The sequence below is a fragment of the Callorhinus ursinus genome, unplaced genomic scaffold (genome assembly GCF_003265705.2).
Source record: "Callorhinus ursinus isolate GAN/ISIS: 27379988/994484 unplaced genomic scaffold, GSC_fseal_2.0 scaffold113, whole genome shotgun sequence".
Lineage (NCBI taxonomy): Eukaryota > Metazoa > Chordata > Mammalia > Carnivora > Otariidae > Callorhinus > Callorhinus ursinus.
In genome coordinates this window covers 905,149-926,243 of record NW_027397175.1, presented here as the reverse complement: position 1 = coordinate 926,243, position 21,095 = coordinate 905,149, and the positions used below count along the sequence as shown (strand labels likewise).

General features: G+C 37.9%; 1 long non-coding RNA gene across 1 annotated transcript in view; it reads right to left on the bottom strand.

Moving 5' to 3' along the window:
• Positions 1 to 15,582: 15,582 nt before the first annotated feature.
• The window catches only part of LOC141371871 (uncharacterized), a 66,185-nt gene continuing 60,672 nt past the window's right edge, over positions 15,583 to 21,095 (bottom strand). Inside the window, exons 3-4 of the long non-coding RNA XR_012377153.1 lie at positions 16,392 to 16,528; positions 15,583 to 15,804 (exon numbers count right to left, since the gene is read on the bottom strand). This is a non-coding gene — a long non-coding RNA (uncharacterized lncRNA). The remainder of the gene's footprint in view (positions 15,805 to 16,391; positions 16,529 to 21,095) is intronic.

The following is a 21,095-nucleotide window of genomic DNA, read 5'->3' as shown; positions in this document are numbered from 1 at the left end:
TCTCTTCCCCACAGCCAGGCATTTGAAGGACTTTGCTCATTTATGCCAGGGAGAGCATCTCTGTCTTCGAACCCATCCCTACTCTTTTCATTTTATCTCTTCTTCTAATTTAAAAGAATTTGCTAATTGTAAATTATATCCTAACAATACTCATTTTTTTTTTTTGGTTCACTTGATGTATTTTATTGAGCACCTATTAGGTGCCCAGCACTGTTCTAGTAGATGGTTCATCAGTGAACCACTCAGAAAAAAAATCTTACTAACATAGAATATTGCAGTTTGAGAGATAGTAAGTAAATATGCATTTCTTCATGTATGCATAAATATATATAACAGAGATATAATTTACATATTTGTGCATTTGTGTATGTGTGTTTTGTGTGCGTGTGTGTGTGTGTGTAAGTGCCAAGGAGGATAATACAGCATGGTAAAGCAGATCATGAATGTTGGAGGGGAAAATTTGCTATTTAAACAGAGAAATCAGGAAGGATCTCTCCAATAATGTCGATAAAGAAAGAGAGGGAACAAGTTGTGTGCTCATCCAGGGAAGAGGATGCCAGGTAGAGTGAACAGAAAATCCAAAGGCATCAAAGCAAATGTGCCTGGGGCTGTTGAGGAAGCTCAGTGAGGGCAGCGTGACAAGAGAAGGTTGACTGAAGGAGAAAGAAATAGAATATGGCGTCAGCGAGGTAGTGAAGGGGGGTCTGTGGAAAATCTTGGAGGCCGTGGTGTTTGTTCCAAAGCCATTAGAGAAATTTAGCAGAGGAGAGACACACTCAGAGTGAGATTTGGAGGGGTTGCTCCAGCTGCTGTATTGAGGATCCATGGAAGAGGGCCAGGGGCAGGAGCAGGGAGAGCAATTAGGAGGCCAGTTAAAAGGCATTCTGCTTGGCAAACAGCTTCCAGGGGCTGTTTTCGAAATCAGAGTGTGTAGACCCATCTTTACAAACGTGAAAACGCACCCTCTGATGCTGCTGAATGGCCAAGAACAGAGATAGGAAAATCACAAAATCACATGGGTTCATCTGAAGCGGTATGAGGGGATTTTAGAAAAAATATTCAAGGAACAAGGGCGAGCAGCTGGAGCTGAAAAGTTCAAAGGTCACTCAAGTTTGTATTTCACATCTCCAGTCTTTCAAGTAGATCAAAGATGCTTGTCTTTGTGTGACTGATTCATGGGGCTGCCAGATGACCACATATGGTGGGGCGGCCTCTATTTTATGAGCCTGCCCTACCTGCTGTTCTCCTCAGGGGTTCTGACTTCCTATTTACCCTGCCTGTCTTATCCTGGCTGCTCAGTGCAGCATGGGGGGGGAGAAGGAAAACTTTGATTTGGGGTTTTCAGGGGATGCTGCAAATTTTGGGTGACCAAATTATAAGATAAACAGTGTCCTTTCACTCCACCAGAGATTATACAAAATTAAAAATAAAAATGTTTCCAAGAAAATCACTTGGGGGGGGTCCAGAAACCCTGAGTTTGAAACGCCTTGATCTGATGCCCAGCCAAGCATCCCTATTCGTCTCAGCCCATGGAAATCTCCGTCTTACTTTCTCACATGGCAAACTAGACACATTACCTGTGTGTGAAATTTGGAAGGACCGGGGAAAAAATAAGGAAGGGACCACAGAGTAGAGAGGAAGAGTTGAAGAAAATTGGGGAACAGGGACGGCTATGATAGCATTTATATATGAAGTTTGAGTTGCAGAGCGCTGTTTAACTTACGAAATGAGTTCGTAGACAATTTTAGCTCCTCAAACAAACTTTGTATCACTAGAAATAAAGAAATGTTAGAAAAATGTCTTTGATATTCCTTCACCACTTTATTTCTTACCAAAATTACACATTTATTTAGTCTTTCAAGGTTTTTTATTAAGTGAAGTGTGTTTTCTGTGCCTATTGTAACATTACATGTCAACTATGCTCAAAAAAAATTATGTTATCCTGGGCTTGAAGATCCAAGAAATTAGTGAATGATTGATTCTCCAAAAAAAACCATACTTCTGTAAAATTTTTGACTTATTATTGATGTGATATTTATTCACAAAATATTACAATTGCAATGCTTTCTGTGGTATCTCGAGTCTTCTTTTTTAGAGAGAGAGAGAGAATGTGTGTGCATGGATGGGAGGGGGAAGAGTTAGATGGAGAGCGAGAATCTTAAGCAGGCTCCATGCCCAGCACGGACCCCAACTCAGAGCTCAGTCCAGTGAAAACAGGGTGTGCTGAAGAGCAGCAATGAACACATACGTGTACACATCTCAAGAATACCCCAGCGGTTTCTTGGCTTCTCACCTTTAGAAGAATTTGTGATAAAGAGATACCAAAAAATAAAAGGCAAGGACATAAAGAATAAGCTTCAGAATACCAAGCAAAAGAAATTGAAAACATAGAGATCAAAGGGATTAGAAAGGGATAGAAATAGGAGAGCCAAATTACTAAATGAAATATAAAAGGAAAAAAGTGAACACTGTGTCCCTGAACATATCTGGTAGAGAATGGTCAACACTAAGTCTAAATGAAGTTATCAGACTTCAAGGAGAGTAATAACTCCTCTGGACATTAAGTAAAATTTTTTTAAAATTTTTTTAATGTTTTATTTATTAATGAGAGTCAGAGAGAGAGAGAGAGAGAGGCAGAGGCAGAGAGAGAAGCAGGCTCCCCACCTAGCAGGGAGCTCAATGTGGGACTCGATCCCAGGACCCTGGGATCATGACCTGAGCCAAAGGCAGACGCCCAACCATCTGAGCCACCCAGGCACCCCTAAGTAAAATTTTTAAAGAGGGACTGGAGGGGGGAGGGGGAAATTTTAAAATTTGGGGTAGTTTCAGTCTTCTCCATGGCAATATTTAGGGATGGAATATGTTTAAAAAAAAAAAAAAGTATATAAAGCTTTGCAAGAAAAATAGTGTGATCCAGTAGTCTTCAACTGAACTAAATTCTTCTTCAGGTCTAAAGGCAAGAGACATTTCAAGATTCAAGAAAGATAGAATTTATGAATGTTTCATTAAAAAAATTTATTCACTGGGGTGGTTGGTTGGGTGGTTCAGTTGGTTAAGCATCTGACTCAGGATCTTAGCTTGGGTCTTGATCTCAGGGCCATGAGTTCAAGTCCCGTGTTGGGCTCCACACTGGGCATGGAGCCTACTTTTTAAAAAAATTTAGTCACAAAATCTAAACAATTAAGAGATAAATCAAAATGAATAGCTGAGAAATAATAAAGTCCTGGTAGGAAAAATTAAGGCCAAATAATAAGCTATAATTACAAAAGAAAATATAATGCTATAAATCTTAAAATGAGGGAAACACAACTTGTCTAGCAAAAATTGGGAGGTGCTAAGTGTGGTGAGAAGACTGGAGAATGTTAATTGCTCTCTTTTTCATTTTCATTAAGAAATGAAGATTTTGGGGGTGTTTGGCTGCCTCAGTCAGTAAAACATGTGGTTCTTGATATTGGGGTACTAAGTTCGAGCCTCACGTTGGGTGTAGAAATTACTTTTAAAAAATTTAAAAAAAAAGAAATGAAGATTTTGGTATAAAGACATGCATCAAAATCCATCCCCTGAAAACAGGAATAAAACTTCTTTCCTAGGCCTTATACTACATGATACCAAAACAAAAAATGACCATTTGGTAGGTCATAAATAAACTTCACTGAATTCTAAAAAGTTAATGTCTAGTTTTAATGTCAGGTTTTATTGAACTATGATAAAAAGACGCACAGTAACAAAAACTAGATACAAAAGAAGAAATTCAACAATCTTGTTATTTCACAATTTTGTTAAATCACTATTATTGGGCCAACGAGGAAACCTAAAACTTTACATTGAAGAATATCTAGAAATGAGAAGCAATGAAAACATGCCAGAGTTATGAGATACAGTGAATGTAGCGCATCGAGAAAAATTTATAACTATGGGTACACAAGAAAGAATCAAAATAAACCAAATTAAGAAGTTAGAAGTTGAACTATCAAATGCAACTTAGTAAAGGAAATGAAATAATTTAATAAAAATGAAAGAAAATCAATGCGTTAGAAGATGGAGAAAAGTAGAATAAATAAATTCAGGACCTTGAATACATTAACCATCTTGATGTATGTGACAGTTTCTTTCATATGAAAAATGATGACAAACAACTTGTCTCCCCAAATTCCATTCAGAGCTACGTTTCTTTGAAGCTATATCATCTTGTTTAAAGAACATCTAATGGTTCCTTATTTCCAATAATAGAACATTTAATTTCATCTGCTTGTGCTGCCAAGCCTCCCACCACAATGCCCATTTCTAAATATCCAAATTAATTGCTTCTACTCCTCACACCAATCCTTAACTCTCCCCAGCCTGCTTTTCTCCCCTTTTGAAAAGTCAAGTTGATTTAAATATAGCTTGCATACAGGAAAATATATCCTTTTAGTAAATATATGCAGTCATATAATTATCGCTATATAGCCATCACCATCGTCGGGTATAGAACGTTTCCATCATTAGAAAAAAATTCTCTCGTGCCTGTTGAGGTCACAACTCTCCCCCAATTCCCGGTCCAGGGCAGCCATTTTGATCTGATTTCTGTTCCTGCAATTTTGTCTTCTCCAGAATGTCCTATAAATAGAATCGTGCATTATGCAGCCTTTTTTGGTCTGGTTCCTTTTACCTAGCGTTATGCTTTCGGGATTCACTCATGTTGTTGCATATTTCAGTAGTTTATTCCTCTTTATTACTGAGTAGCAGTTAATGGGCATCCGGGTGTTTCTGGTTTGGGGATATTATAAACAAAGCTGCTATAAACATTTGTGTATTTGTGTATACATTTTGTGGACATATGTTTTTATTTCTTTGGGGTAAACATCTAAAAGTGGGACTGCTGAGTTGTATAGTAAATGTATGTTTAAATTTCATATGAAATTGCTAAATGTTTTCCAGGGTGTCTACCATTTTGCATCCTCCCCAGAAATGTCTGAGTTCCAACAGCTCCACGTTCACACCAGCATGTGGGCTTGCCTCTATTTTTTCCCACTCAGGTAGATGTGTAGTGGTGTTCCACTGAAGTTTTCAATTTGCATTTTCCTAAAGACTAAAGATGTTAAGCATGCTTTTACTTACTTATTTGCCATCAATATCTCTTCTACGGTGAAATATCTGTTCAAATCTTCTACCTAATTCATTTTATTGAGTTTCTGATTATTGAGTTGTAAGAATTCTTTACATATTCTAATAGAAATTTTCTATCACATATGTGTTAGCAAATATTTTCTCATAATCTGCGGACTTTTTCTCCCCCTTAAGGGCAGAGCTTGTAAATTTCATAAATTAAAATTTCTCAATTTTTTTCATTCATGTTTATGATGTGTGTATTCCATTTAAGAAATCTTTGCCTTGCAGTTTTATTTCAGTTTTTACAATTAGTTCTATGATCTAAGGAATAGGTTAAGGTTCACTTTTTGCATTTGAACATCTCATGTTCATAGCAGAACTTAATGGAAAAGCTCTCCTTTCTATATTTAATTACCTTGACAACTTTATATAGAAATTAATTTGCTGTATATGTGTGTGTATATGTAGCCTTCCTTCTGAACTGTTTATTTCACTGATAGAAATATTTATCTTCTACAAACGCCACAGTCTTAATTATGATGAGCAATGAGTCATCACTGAATAAATCATCCAAAATTGTTCTTTTCTAGATCTTTGTTTCATACAAATTTAGAAAAAGCCTGATAGATTGGGATTGCATTGAATCTATAGATCAATTAGGGAAGAATTGGCATCTTAACAATATTGGGTCTTCTAATCATCATGGCATACCATCCAAATTTTTAGGTCTTCTTTAATTTTTCGCATCAATATTTTTTAGTTTTACACACACATTTTAGTATATTTACCTGTATGTATCTCATGTTTTGGTGCTATTGTATATATAATGGCAATTTAATGTCATTTTAAATGTAAATCTAATATCAATTTCCAGTTGTTCATTTCTGCCATATAGAAATACACTTGAATTGTGTATATTGATCTTGTACCCCTACAACATTGTTAAACGTTCTTATTAATTCAAATAGTTGTATATGGATCTGGGGAGATTTTCTCTGTAGACAGTTGTATCATCTGTGAAAAAAAGGTAGTTTTATTTATTCCTTCCCAATATGATGATGGCATTTGTTTCTTTTTCTCTCCTAATTGCACAGGTCAGACCTCTAGTGTAATGTGGAATAGAGGTGTTGGGAGGAGATGTCCTTAACTTGTTCTCAGTTTTACAGTGAAAACAAAAATCTTTCACCATTAAGTATGATGTTAGTGTTTGTTTGTTTGTTCTTTTGTTTAGAAGCCCTTTACTGGTTAAGGAAGTTCCCTTGTATTTCTAGTTTGCAGGAATGGATGATAGATTCTGTTATATGCTTTTATTGTATGTGTTAGGATTCTCCAGGGAAACAGAACCAACTGGAAGGACATATGGATATATGTACCCATTTATTGGATGGAAACCTAGCTATCATCTAGGTATTAATCATCTACCTATGAGAATGACTTACTTTAAGGAATTGACTCGCGTGATTGTAGATGACTGTGGCTGGCAAGTCCAAAGTCTGCACGAGGGACCAGCAGGTTGGAGACCCAGGGAGGATTTGATGTCATAGCTCACCTATAAAAGCAGTGTGCTGGCCAAATTCCCTCTTCCTTGTGTGTACGTGTGTGTTGTGGGGTGTCAGTCTTTTTTCTTTTAACGTCTTCAACTGACCAGTTGAGACCTACCTGCATATGGAATGCGATCTGCTTTACTCAAAAACTACTGATGTAAATGTTAATCTCATCTAAAAATACCTTCACAAAAATAGATAGTGTTTGGTCAATATCTGAGTACCATGACCTAGCTAAGTTGACACATAAAATTAATCATCACTCTACATCTCGTGCGATGATCTTATGGGGTCTTTTTTTTTTTTCTGTTTTAGTCCATATATGATGAATTTGAGTTATTTTCAAGTGTTGAACAATCGTGTCCTTCTTGCTATAAACTGTATTTGGTCATGATGTATTTGGTCATTTCTTTTACATTGCTGGATTTGATTTGTTAATATTTTCAAAGACTTTCTATCTGTATTCATATTAGTTTCCTACTGCTATAACAAATTACCACAAAGCCAGTGGCTTAACACAATGTAAAATTATCACCTTCGATCTGGAGTTCAGAAGTTCAAAAATGGTCTTAGGCTAAAAGCAAAGGGTTTGCAGGGCCGCATTTCTTCTGGTGTCATGAGGGAGTCTGTTTCCTTGCTGGTTTCAGCTTCCATTCATGAGTGTTTTTCATCTTTGTAACTGGATACTTTCACATACTGATTGTATTTATTATTAAGTTACTTTTTGATCATTCTAGCACATGGGACATCGAGTCTCATTCTGTTGACTGCTTTAGCACTTGAAAATACGTTATTTTTCCTTGCTCTTTTTTGCATTTTACAGTTTTTTAAAATGAAATATGTAAATTATATATAGAAGAAAAAAATATTCCTGAGGTAAACAACTTTTAAATCTGGAAATGGCCATGGCTTTTTTTTTTTTTTTCTGCCAGGTTGTTAATGTGAAGTTCCTGAGTCAGTCTAGTTAGTAGTTGAGCTAGGTGAGCTAGGCAAGCAAAGTGTGGATTTTTGGTTGCTGCCATTACTCCCAGTACGCCACCAGCTCAAATTCCTTCAGTGGTTGCCTCACATTATATACTTAATGTGGGTCTCTTGTTGCCACAGCATTTTGCTATGTTCCTGTGCCACCTTCATTTTTAGAAGCTTTTGCACAATTGTACAACAGAAGAGACTCTTTCCATGCTCTTGTGCGATGGTCAGCAAACTTTTTCTGTAAGATAGTAAATGATTCGGCTTTTTAGGCTACATATGATCTCTGTCTCATATTCTTCTTTGTTTTTATTTTACAGTCCTTTAAAACTATAAAAGCCATTCTTAGCTCACAGGCTTTGCAAAAACAGTCCCCTGGGTGGAATACACTAGCCCACACTTGGCCTTTGAAAATGCATTACTATTTTTTTTTTAATTTTTTTATTGTTATGTTAATCACCATATATTACATTATTAGTTTTTGGTGCAGTGTTCCATGATTCATTGTTTGTTCATAACACCCAGTGCTCCATGCAGAACGTGCCCTCCTCAATACCCATCACCAGGCTAACCCATCCCCCCCCCCCCCTCCCCTCTAGAACCCTCAGTTTGTTTTTCAGAGTCCATCAATGCATTACTATTTTAGCTGATCTCTTCTCCACCACGTTTCCGAAGGTGTAACCAGTTCATGGTTCCTATATCTCTCAGAAGAGCTTGTCTCTCTTTGGAATTCAGTTTCCTTCACTGTGTTCAGACCTCAGGTCTCAGGTTCAAGAAAAGTTATGATTTCTAAGATGATCTGGCTCTATCTGATAGTTAGGGTAGGAGTGACTTATTCTTGTGGCTTTCTCCTCCTAAGCAGAAGTGCTCATGTGGCTTCCCTCCCATGGGAGGAATGACTCAATAAATACTCAGGGTTGGATTCATAATTTAAGAACTCACAGAATTTAAGCTCTTCCTTTACAGTACCCTATTTCATATTTTAAACATTGTTTGTTGTATATGGATCTTATGCACACAGAGTATGGACTTTTGAATAGCCATCATCCCACACATCCAGAGAGAATAATAATGAACTAAAATCGAGTTGTAAAAAATGTCAGTTCTATTGTTTTATGACTAAGCAGTTTTGGGGAGAAATATGGCCTGGTAAATTTAAGGGAGTTACAAATGTTTTATTCTTTTTATGCAAGCTGAGTCAAATAGGAATGTTGTTGAATAATCCGGTATCTTCGTTAATAATAATTACCTATTATTATTCTCATTCCCTTTACAAACATTTGCCTATTTTCTATTATACACACTGCTAAATACTCTGAGCAGGGGTTAAAAAACTGCAGTCGGAGGGCCAGATCTGATCCACAACTTGTTTTTGTACAACTCAGAAGCTAAGAATGATTTTTACACTTTTAAATACTTATAAAGATATAAAAGTTTTGAGACAGAGACCACATGAGGCCCCCAAGCCCTAAAATGTTTACTATCAGGTCCTTTATAGAAAACACTTGCTGTCTTCTGTGTCTAAAGGATACAAAACTGGGTAATATATTGTCCCTGTCCTCAGAAGTCCCTTTTACTCTGGTAAAACAAATCAGCCCTACACATAAATAAGTAAAGTGTGAATTAGAAAGTAATGTGAAAAGTACCAAATATCATTCTATAAAGAAATAGAGGAGGGAACAGTTACTTTCCAGGCAGTGGAGATTAGGGAGCCTCTTCGGTGGAGATGCATTTTAATAGAACAGTAAAATATGGGCAGAATTAATATATCCAGGGAGCTAAATACATCAAATAAGCTATGGATGCCCAGGGTTAAGAAACAAGAAAATTGCCTTTTAACTTATTAACTGGAAAAATCATGCAATCCATTTATTTTTCCATCCCTAGTCATTAACTGCCCCAATAAGATTCGTTTTCAAATGAGATTTATTTTAATGTTTTTAGACTTTGACTTAGTTAAAAAAAAAGAAACCCAAACTCTCTGAAACTTGTATTTCTTCTCAGGAAACCTATAAAGGTAGCTTTAAGGGGCGCCTGGGTGGCTCAGTCAGTTAAGCCTCGGACTCTTGGTTTCCACTCAGGTCTTGATTTCATGGCTGGTGGGATCAAGCCCTGTGTCACACTCCACGCTCAGCGGGGAGTCCGCTTGAAGATTCTCTCCCTCTGATCTCCCCACCACTCTCTCTCTCCAAAATAAATAATCTTTTTTTTTTTTTAAGATGGCTTTAACCTTTAGGAATTCTCTGTAAGTTGTACTGATGACATGAAACTAAATGGTCCTTCTTAAATTGGGACCTGCGTGTCTCCTGGTGCAGCACTCACAGGTAGACAACCCACAAAGTATGGCATACACACCTAAAACAAAGTTTTGTTGCAAGATCAGGGCAAAGGCTCTTTTGGTTTTGTTGTTGTGTTGTTAATGTCTTTGAGAGTTTTGCTGCATACATACACCAGAATCAGCAGAATGTTGTATTCCATGTCAGCTTATCTTTTGCTCTTTTATGAAAGCCCAAAGAACAGAATGTTTTAGCGTGCGAGGACTAAATAGGAAATCTAGTATTTTTGTGATAATTAGAAACTCAGCATGCCCTTTACATCACAAACCCAAATGCTGCTGTGACAAGACCAGACTTTATTAATGTCACTGGCTCTCAAGGCTAATTCTTGTCTATCCAAATAAAATGCAACATGGAAATTTGAAAAGAATTCTCATTGGCAACCCATGTGGGCTTTCTTTTTATTTGATAGACTAGTATGATAACTTACCAAACCACTGTTTTGCTTTCTTGCTTTTGATTATACACACTCACCACCTTTAGTTCTTCTTGCCACAAACACATTCAGTCAAATGCTTTATGTAATGAGGATGGATTTCATGAGTTTAAAGCTCCTCCTGTGTATTGGCCTTTTATATTCACCTCTGTTTCCTTAGTTGTTAAAGACGTCACTCTCTATTTCCAGAATGCTTATAAATTTCCTGACCTGCTAAAAAACAGGGGTGCTGAAGATGAATCTACAAAGACAGATCGATCAGGACTCCACAAAGTTGCAGAGCAGGTAAAATTCATTGAGGATATGCTAGCTGCTATGAATGACAAGGGCACACCCCACAGAGTTGAAACCAGTGACTTCCTCAAGAGCCACAGATGGTCTATAGGAATTGGCCAATCATATCGATGACTTCATGGAATTGAACATTGGTGAGTTTCCTAATGCTGGCCCTAAATCTTTCCACATGGTTTCCCATGGGCCGCCCCTTTCCCACTTGGACTTTTTGTTCTTCCCTTCAACCCAATCAGCCCTGTGCCATATGACCTTCTGAGGTAGAGAGACTCCTGGGATCATTCATTTTTCCCAATTCCACTGACATGGATTAAGCCCTTGCTACCTTCAGGTCTCCCCTCTTGATTCTCAAAATCCTGTTCTGGATGTCAAAAAAGTGACCACTAAGAGGTATTCTAAATGACACTTAAAAACAAACACCCTTGCCTCTCCTGGAAGCAATATGGAATTCCTCTCACTAGGAAAGTCACAAACAAGCAAGTGGCAAGTAAATATTAGGAAGTTAAATATTTCAATCTGTGATCTGGGTAGGTTTACATGAACACAAATTTAACTATAATTTCCACCATAGCAAGTGTCACAATATCACAAAACAACCAAAAATGTTAATTTCTATTATTATAGTGTCATTCTTGGTTTATCTTTTATAGGTAGTGATTTTTATATTTTGAGAGGAGTATATAGATTATTGGCTTAAACAGAAAGTTCTAATTAGAAGCTTTGAAACCTGTGAATTTATACAAGATTTTTAAAAATTAGAAAAATCTGAAGGTATTGAGAATTGTCTCAGAAGTGATGCTTTTCCAGAGATTCACAATAAGTAAGATATTTAATAAAATCATAACACTGTCCTCTAAGTGGTAAGCATCAGCAAAATAAAAAAATATTTTTGATGTTTATTTAAAAATATAGTTTTTGCTGTGGAAGAATAATAAACCTAAAACCTGGGAAACTTTTTGCTAAAAAACTGAGACAAATGGTCTGTTATGTTCACTTTTGTAGCATCATTTAAAACCTATTTAGCACAATTTGAAGAATAATCACTAGAAATTTTTCCAAATTAAAAAAAAATAGAAAACTTTGCTGAGAGCAAGTCAAAAATACAAATAGGCAAATAAAATATCTTTCAAAGCTAACTTCAAGGTGATTTTCAAAAATACTTTAAAAGATGAAGCTCATGTAACTGGATAGAGCCCATGCTGTAGGCATGACTAAATCTATTTTGGATCAAAAATAGGCAGCCAATAAAATTAACAAGTCAGGAAACGACAGATGTTGGCAGGGATGTGGAGAAAGGGGAACGCTCCTACACTGTTGGTGGGAATGCAAGCTGGTGCAACCACTCTGGAAAACAGTATGGAGGTTCCTCAAGCAGTTGAAAATAGAGCTACCATACGATCCAGCAATTGCACTGCTGGGTATTTACCACAAAGATACAAATGTAGGGATTCAAAGGGGTACGTGCACCCCAATGTTTATAGCAGCAATGTCCACAAGAGCCAAACTGTGGAAAGAGCCAAGATGTCCATCGACAGATGAATGGATAAAGAAGACGTGGTATATATACACAATGGAATATTATGCAGCCATAAAAAGGAATGAGATCTTGCCATTTGCAACGACGTGGATAGAACTGGAGGGTGTTAGGCTGAGCAAAATAAGTCAGTCAGAGAAAGACATGTATCCTATGACCTTGCTGATATGAGGAATTCTTAATCTCAGGAAACAAACTGAGTGTTGCTGGAGTGGTGGGGGTGGGAGGGATGGGGTGGCTGGGTGATAAACATTGGGGAGGGTATGTGCTATGGTGAGCGCTGTGAATTGTGCAAGACTGTTGAATCACAGATCTGTACTTCTGAAACAAATAATGCAACATATGTTAAGAAAAAAAAAAGAAGAAGAGAGCAGGAGGGGAAGAATGAAGGGGAGTAAGTCGGAGGGGGAGACGAACCATGAGAGACGATGGACTCTGAAAAACAAACTGAGGGTTCTGGAGGGGAGGAAGTGGGGGTATGGGTTAGCCTGGTGATGGGTATTAAAGAGGGCACATTCTGCACGGAGCACTGGGTGTTATGCACAATGAATCATGGAACACTACATCAAAAACTAATGATGTAATGTATGGTGATTAACACAACAATAAAAAAAGAAAAGAAAACAGAAAAATAGGCAGCCAAGCTGAAAAAAGGTGCCCATATCAAACTTGGGGAGTGGTAACCTGCGTCAAGGACATCACTCATTGTGAATGACCCAGCAACCCACTGCATCATTTACCAAGAATACTCACATCAAACAATATGCCTCCTGATTTTCTCTATGTGCTCAATGGGGTGGTAAAAATGGAAACTTCTACTTAAGAAAAAAAAAAAGGTCCAGTGATTTGAATATTTTTCTTCTAAAAAACAATAGGAAGTGACTTTGAAAACTTACTACATACATGAACCCTAGCTTAATCTGGAAAACCACAAATCCAGATGTGCAGTTAGGGGACCACGGTGGTCTAACTTTGGCTTCAGTGATGATTTTTCTCACAGAGAGAGGGAGTGAAGATATCCAGCCAAGGGTCAACCTTGGATATGATGAATTAATTCTTCTTTGTCCTCAGTGGTAAAGGATGTGTAACAGAACTGCTTTATTTAGAAGGTACTTTTTAAAAAGCTAAGTAATATCGATCAATAATTGCAAGAAGAAACCCTCAAGGTTGTCACCATGTCTGACAAGATCACAATCATTCCAACTAAAGAGAACATTGAGAGCTAAAGTAAGAGAATTGCTCTGGGGATGATGCGTGTTTTGAGCATTTGACTTCAACTGAAAGTAATGATGTTTACAACGTTTTTGTTAAAGACAAGAATAACATCATCATTCATCATTCTTCACTGTAAAGAGTCATTTGATGAGTAAATGCCAGAGATAGAAAAAGTGAATGCCCAATGGAGCCCAGAGCTGTCAGTCCTGTCATATGACTCAAATGTACACAAAACCTATAAGATCTCCAACAACGGTGCTGTGTACACACACTATCTTGAATGTCTTGAACATTATGGGCATGTTTATTTAGTGATTCTTATAATACAACTTATACATCAGTAAAAAATATAGGGTTGTGATCTGGGTCTACATACATATCCATACACACATTTTTTACTGTAATACCAAGGGATATTTCTGGGTCATGGAACCTTCCTCAATTCAGTCTGTTTCATATTTAAAATTCATAAACTCACTGCAATAGTATCTTATCCATCAACCAAGAAATACAGAAAACAATCTCTAAGTGTAAGCATTGGCATTTAAACATGTAAATAATTTATACTAGAGCAAGCACAAATATTACTGAGTAGAATGCAAAATTTGAAAGAATCATTAAGATAAAATATGAGAGCTATTATCTTCAGCGAGTCATCCAAAACACCCAGGATGTATTTCCCTCTTATTTTAGGTATACTTCGCAGAAAATATTTTCTCAAGAAAAGATCTGGCATTATTTAAAACCATCTGCGAAATGTGTTTTCCCTGTGTTTCCACGAAGCCAGCACAGGAATGACCAATGGTCTCTCAGTCAGGCTCCCCTGTGAACAGTGGTTTTGAAATAAGATGTTGATGTTTAGAAAAAATCAATATTAGTTTTAAATGAATGTTGGAAGTCAAAAGTTAATGAATAAAAGAACAACATTGTGGCTGTAGCCCAGTTTTGCTTACAGCATAAATATTGGATACTGTTTTGGGAGGAAATCAGTTCAGTGATTACTAACTGAATGAGTTTGGCCAAGTTACTTAACCTGTCTGTAAAACTATTTCCTCATACATCATAGAAGAATAATGTAATCACACCCCGGGGTTGCTTTTTTGAGACTGTCAATGCCGAGAGAGGGAGTTAGTTCATCCCGGAGGTCGTCCAAACCGAGATGAGCCTGAGACATTTGAGGTTAACGGGGCAGGCTGAGAACAGTAAAATGGAAATGAGCTTCAAGGGGGCCATGAAACCTGGAAGAGCCTGAAACAGAAGAGGGAGCTAAACATACAGCCGGTAATGAACATGAAATTAGTAATCATCCGGAAAAGGGGCCTGCAGAGATGACACAGTGTGTGGAATTCAGAATCAGCAGAAGTAGGGGCCATCACCAGTGGCTGGATTTTTACATCTTTAAAGACCCTAAAGTCACATTCTGAGGTACTGGGGGTTAGGGCTTCAACACATGAATTTTGGGGGGACCCCATTCAACCCATAACAAACAGATGGCTTAACCAGTGATGGCAATGATGAGTCACCAAAGACCTCTCATAATATAATATACTATCACTGCCCTACCTCCAAAACACAGGCCCATATCCCATGTTTTCGAAAAGTTCTCAAACCACATCCTTGAAAACCTAATCACTTGTTTCCTAGATTTTAAATTAAGACAGTTATAACTACATAGCAGAGTTTCTTAACATGATGAGAAAAAAGTATTTTTATAGTGAGTAGATGTATATTTGCAACCACATAAAGAAACGTGACATTTCAGTTCTGAGAGCAAACACATAATTTTGGTCCGGCTACAAAAATACTGAAAATTTCTTATGGGTTCCCATTTCTAATTTGGAGAGATGAGATTGAGAGTCACTGTTTTAGTTATTAACCTTCTTAAAAGAAAATCTCTGGTGAAATTATTATATTCTAATGTCTTTCAACTTTGTGGTTCTTTGATAGCACTTCAAGCTGGCCTTTAGAAAACAGTTAGCCGACTCAAGGCTCACAAATGGTGTGGTGGACATGTGTGGACCCTCAGGGGCCTACTCTTCCTTTTGAGAACAACACTTGATTCTTTGGTGGAGGATCTTTTTCCCCTAGTGCACACAGGTCAGTGGAATTATGAATGAAGGTACTCTGATCTCTCTATTGAAGAGGTGGGCACTTCAGCTAAGCTGGGCTAACTGAAGATTCTCTCTCTGAAACTTGCGTTTTAACCAATAAGAAAATACCAATAACATTAGAATTCATTCACCCAGTCGTTGCTGCGACCTAGAACCCAGGCTGTTTGGGTGCTTGTTCTCAAGCTTGGTTTTTCATCCTTTCATCTGGGAGCATGCCCATGACCTAACAGTAAAATCCCTTTTTTAATGTAAGTTATCCAGTGTTAGTTTCTGTTACCTGCAAGGGAGAAAAAAAATCCATATTAATATTTCCAGACAATTAACATCTATATATAGCTCTCCTACTGCTTCTTTCAGTAAACCTCACCCTTGATATGCCATCTGAGAATGAAAATACCTTTGCAAAGCTAAAGAACTCATCAGGGTAAGGCACTAGCATGAATGGAGGAGATTGAACTATATATGGCTACTTCTTCGTACAACTGAGAATCAGCTAACCATTTCAAACTGCAGGCCTCAAGGATGGTTACATCCCCAACTCATTTAGGAGGAGAACCTAATTTATTCATCTTTGTATGTGCCTATGTCTCTCATCTATTCGGAGCCAGTGGTCCTTTCTAAGGACGTTCGGGATCAGCAGTTCTCAAAGTGTGGCCCCGGGACCAGCAGCATCAGCATCGCCTGGGGAACTGTTAAAAAAAAAAAAGGCAAATTCTCAGTCCCTACTCCCAGACCTACTCTGTCAGAAACTCGGCGGTGGGACCAGCTGTCTGTGTTTTACCAGCCCCCCAGGTGATTCTGATGCTCACTGAAGTTTAACTTCAGTGGGCTAGGTAAAGGCTCGAACTGGAATGGATTCCTCACCTCCGCGGTAATAGACGACATTTCCCTCTGTGAGAGAATGTAAGAAATCCTGAAAGGCATCGCTCTAGGGGTCTTGTCCTAGTTGGGCCTCAGACCATCCTTGTCACTCTCTACCCCCAGCCCTTCTTTGACGGTTGCTTCAAGAAGAAAGAGAAATTGTCATTAGAGAAAAGCAGGAGGTCTGAAAATAGAGCAGTACGGTCATTTATGCGAAGCCTGCAACCCCGTTTCCGACTATTCGATTGTTTTATTTGCCCCAGAGGCACTACTTCTCACACATTTGGCTCCTCTCTTTAAAAGGACCCTCAACTAATCATTTTCTTGTGCTTCGATGCACTACTCTCCCAAGTATTCTTTTTAAATTGAGTGAAAATTAAACCTAATGCACACGGTTCCATAATAACATTTCTTTTAATGAGACCCATGTTCTAATGGAAAGGACTGCCCTACTAAATTAAAAGTAGCGAAATATATAAAACACATAATCTAGCACATGAAACCCAAAACCTAATTTATTCATTCATCTCACTAGACAATGTGATGAAGCATAAGAGGAACATGATAAAATGAAGCTGCGTTTCTGCCCCCTTCTGCCGCTTCCCCTTTCCGACTTGGAAAAGGTCAGCCTGAGAAAAACTTGTCCTTAACATCTACTTCCCGGTAAAGCAAAACCAGTGAAAGCAAATATTTTCCATGTCCTACTAATCTGAAAATCTAATTGTAAATTAAAAAAAAAACTCTTCATTAGATGAAATCTTTTTAACTTCACATGCCTTCAAGTTTAAAAAAAATTATTTTTAGCAAGGTTGGGATGAATTCCAAGTAATTCGAAAATCACTATCAGAATAGTACTTTAGTTATACGTTAAAAAACCAAGCACATAATCTGCAGTGTTTTATGAGGTTATTAATTTGAATTATGGAATTCTAATTGCCTAGGACTTGCCCATAAACTACTGCTCTCCTCTGGCAGGATGGAAAAGAGCACAAAGTATTCCCAGCAGGAAGCTTGGAAGTTTGTCAGAACCTACAAATGTTTCTCAAACTTCATGGTTTCTTTCAAGGCTTTGGATATTTTGCAAATCCTCTGATCAAAAGGTAACCATGAACCTCAGAGGTATGTGTGTGTGGATGTGTGTGTGTTTAGTTTTTTCTCAGCATGTCATATGCACATTGAAATGCTGACCATTCAAGAGGCCAGAACTATGTCAACCCCTCTGATAACTGAGGTGTGCTTGTTTTATAATGATAACTATTGGACATTATTTGATGTGTGTGTGTGTTTGCACGTGTGCATGTGTTTACTTGCATGCATGTGAAAGCATACATGTATACAAGTCTTTACTTTGCATGTGCATAATTAAATACTCCTGTGGTTTCAGTTTTTATTGCGGCCCTACAAAATGCAAATTGGCTCGAACTTATTTGTTGGTACATAATACATTGAGGTCACAAAATCCTGTTTGGAGATAGAAGATTTTTCTATGAAAGCCTTCCAGCTCTATAATTTTTCATCTTTTTCTCATTTTTTTAAAAAACAATGTCTGTTTTTTCAAATTTTCATGATCCAGATAAAAAGCTCTTCATTCCATTCCTCACATCATTCAGCTGGACTGTGTACCAGGAATAAGAAGATTAATTTTAAACTTGTTTCCATAAAACTACATGAGGTCCAACTACAAACCACACAAAATAAATACAAACTAGTGGGGTGACATTGTAAAAGTAGTAGTGATCATTTTTAAATGCCTGGACGGGCAGAAGGAACTTGTCCATAGCTAAAGCAAAAAAAAAAAAAAAAAGAAGAAGAAGAAGAAGAAGAAAGAAAACAACTTGAAATGAAACAATTTTATAACTTCTTATACAAACACTCTTACTTTCGGCACTGGGAAGCCAGAGTCTGTTTCCTGTTGGAATCTTGAAGTACATTGCAAAAACTAATTAACAAATCCATACGGTACTCCCTGGGTAATTAAAAAGAAAATTGCATAGAGATCTCAGTAGTTTATGGAATTTTAAGTATGGGCACTTGGACCAGAAGATCAGTCCAATCAACAATGTATTAAAAAGAAAGGTATCTTTATTCAGGCCTCTGTGCAAGTCAGTGGCCCCACGAGACTAACCACAATCTTCAGATGGTGAGACCAATCATTCGGCCACAGTGATGCTTAATTAGCTTGATTTGGTTTTGGTGTTGAAGTAGTTTTCTTCCAGTGAGTAGGTGGCTCAGTGAGAATCCCAAAAGAAAACGTCTTCTAAAAGAGCTTTTGGTACTTAGAGGTTTAGGAAAAATGACAAGAAGAAGCATTTTCCTGGAGTAAATATTATTCCTTGGAACAAATCAGGTATTGACTCTAACGATAACAAAAAAAAAAAAAAGGAAAATTCTGTATAGCAGCAACTGGGATAACTTCTGAGAAATTACTTCTAGTGACATTAAAACTAAATATTCAACCTGATTTATAGCTGTTTTTTCTTTTGACTGAAAATGTCCAATATATGTGGCTTGAATACATGTTCTTGTCTCAAATGTTCTACCACACACATTTCCACCTACTGTGAAGGCAAACACATTTTGACTAATGTTATTGCTTGTGAAAATTTTCCCTGTGACTTGAAATCCTAACTCTGTGTTTCTTTTAAACAGTCACATTTATAAATGGGCAATTGTTAAACCACTTGCTATTTCTCTTAGAGTTACCATAATAAGGGTGATAAAGTAAGTAATCTAACCTTTCAGATACTATGAATTTTCCATTTTGTATTTGAGAACAGCACTTATAAAGAAAAGAATCCTTGAGAGTGGGAAATTTTAAGAATGATTCTTAGGTGCCAAGGCCTCTCATTAACATTTCTCCGGTGAGGGTGTTTCAAGTTGTGTGAAGTTGTGTTTCATACAAAAAAACAACTCAGGTAAAACTTGTCTGCTCTTGTATTTTAAGACCATTGGCAAAATGCATGCTCATTTAACTGTGCTTAGGGACTCACACAAACAATAAAAATACACCAGCCTATTCTTCTAGTGTTACAGATGCAATTTGGCCAGAGCACTTCCTTACAAGTGAGTAAAACATCATTCTCAAAAAATCATATTTATATATGGTATTTAGGACCACTTTATGTGGAATGTGAAGTGTTTTATGAATAAGTCCCACTCCAGATGTGGGAGATGGATCTTGGAGGAGGCGAGCAAATCTCTATCTCTGGTTCAGGCTCAGAGCCAAGGCTAAACTGTTCTCCATCCAAGTGCAACCTCAAAAGGCTTGGTACCTAGTTACTTAGCAAGGTGTTGTGGTGCCTGGATGAAGGTATGTGGCCAGTGCTGGTGCCTCATACAGCCTGATGCTACTAGATGCTCTGATGGGAGCCTGGGACCAGCTCTGGAAGCATTCTGATGAGACATCACCCCACACAACAGGATGTTGTTGTGTGGGAGGTGTGGGCTCTGGTGGAGGTCACATTATGACTGTGCCATGTGTTGACTGTACTATGTGAGGAGTGCAGCTGAATTTTTCTGAGCACCACACAGACTCTGAGTAGAATGCTTGTGCTGGTTAATATGCTGTGTCGCTCAGCTCGCAGCTCACCCTTCATACTCTGCTTTGAATGGCTGGAGCTGGGGCTTTGCCAACTACATTTCTTCATTGCCAGCTGGCTTCTTGTTACGTCATCTGAAAGAAAGGGAAGGGGTGGGGAAAGACCTTCCTTCTTCTCTTTTCTTTGCAGTTCTCAACTACTCCAACCCCCAGTGGTGACAGTTGGCCCCTGTTTTCAGCTCCTACTGGCACCAACAGAACAAGGCTCATGGTCCTTCAGAGGTATCAGCCTCCAACAGGAAGTCCAAATCCCAGCTCCTCAGCCTTGGGGCTGATAGCTGCTTCCTAAACTACATCCATCCTCCCCTTTAGCTCATGTAGCTAACCAACACCTCTATATCCACCGCTTATATTAAGTTATCTGTGTTGAAATACCTAGTGTGGTTTCAGTTTCTCTGACTGGCCCATGACTGATACAGTGTGAGGTAATGTTTAAAAATGTTTATGTGGATTAAATGGGATACCGCATGTCAAATGTGGGTTATACGGAGTGGCAGAGTGTAGATTAAATACATGGCTCCTCTCTCCACTTATAAAAGCTGTCTCCTTGGCAAGACTTCTTCCTCCCCTGACCACGCTAAGTTTGTGCAAGTTGGCTTTAGAGATAGAACTTTTTAATTGAGAAAAGAACCCTGCCTTTCTCATTCTCTGCAAGTCTCTATAAGGTATAGAATCAGAGAAGAAATTTATGATCACGAGTGCCCTGACACCCCCCCCTTTTTTAAAGTATTTGTGAAATTGCACAGCTAGAGTCATCTTTGCATGTTGGAATAGAAAACATTGTCTCTCAGTGTTAGTGGCCATAAAGGTAGCATTCTTATCAGAAGATCATGCGCTTCTTCTCCTACATCATCTATTTTCACTGATCATTGATAAGCCCTTCTCATCAGTGAGCCCTGATTGTCTGTAATACCAAAGTCAAGATTATTCTTTCATCCCTTCCTAACATAATCTCATATTATTCAAAAGTTATCATGTTCATACCCTTATTCATGTCAGGTCCATTTTTATTTCACTTTTGCTCCTGCTCTTCCCTCCCTCCTGAAATGCTTTCCCCCTTCTTTACATTTTATTCAAATCCATCAATACTCACCTGAGACCACCTTCTT